Below are 930 nucleotides of genomic sequence, written 5' to 3' on the forward strand. Positions count from 1 at the left end.
ACTAAAAAAAAAAAGGAGGCGTGGCGCCGGCTCTGACGCCGTCCCGTTCCGAAGGCGGCGATAGGCTCCCCGCGACGCAGGCAAGGGGGCGCGGCGGCCGGCGCAATAGAGTTCAGCCCACGATGACTTAAGAAAGGGAGGTGGGGCCAGCGCACAGTTTGCTTCAATGTTAATTTTATGAATGGAGCGCGAAGGGAGGGGGCGCAGGGGATTGGCGCATTCTGAGAGGGGTGGGTGGGGCGATGGAGGGGTTTGTAAGAGGTTTGAAGGTTGTGGTCCTAGGCGCGTTTACTTGCGAGTAAGAAGCACCCTCTATCTCTCATGGTTTAGCACAGGATCTGTCTGCGATTCTGCAGAGTCCGATGCCGTAAAACACAACAAAGGGTTGTATCCAACTAAGTTTTATTCAAATACAGGCCCACTGAGTGATATCCAATTGCCAATGGCTAGTTCGATTTAGAGTAGACCCACTGAAGTTGATGGTCATAACTCACTTCTCTTCAATGGATGTACTCTAAGCATGACTTGGCGGGGCATTACCGATTTTTTAGAATATTATTTATTTTCCACCCTTCTCCAAAGGCACCTCACAACATAAATTAAAAACTGATACAGTGGTACCTCAGGTTAAGTACTTAATTCATTCTGGAGGTCCGTACTTAACCTGAATCTGTTATTAACCTGAAGCACCACTTTAGCTAATGGGGCCTCCTGCTGCTGCCGTGCCGCCGGAGCGCGATTTCTGTTCTCATCCTGAAGCAAAGTTCTTAACCTGAAGCACTATTTCTGGGTTAGTGGAGTCTGTAACCTAAAGCGTATGTAACCCGAGGGACCACTATACAGCTAAAAAGCACAACAATCAGTTATAATCATATTTATAAATCACATTAATAAGTTACCATATTGAAAAACGGCACTGAATCAAAACAA

This window comes from Podarcis melisellensis (genome assembly GCF_964234715.1).
Source record: "Podarcis melisellensis genome assembly, chromosome: 8".
NCBI classification, from domain to species: domain Eukaryota; kingdom Metazoa; phylum Chordata; class Lepidosauria; order Squamata; family Lacertidae; genus Podarcis; species Podarcis melisellensis.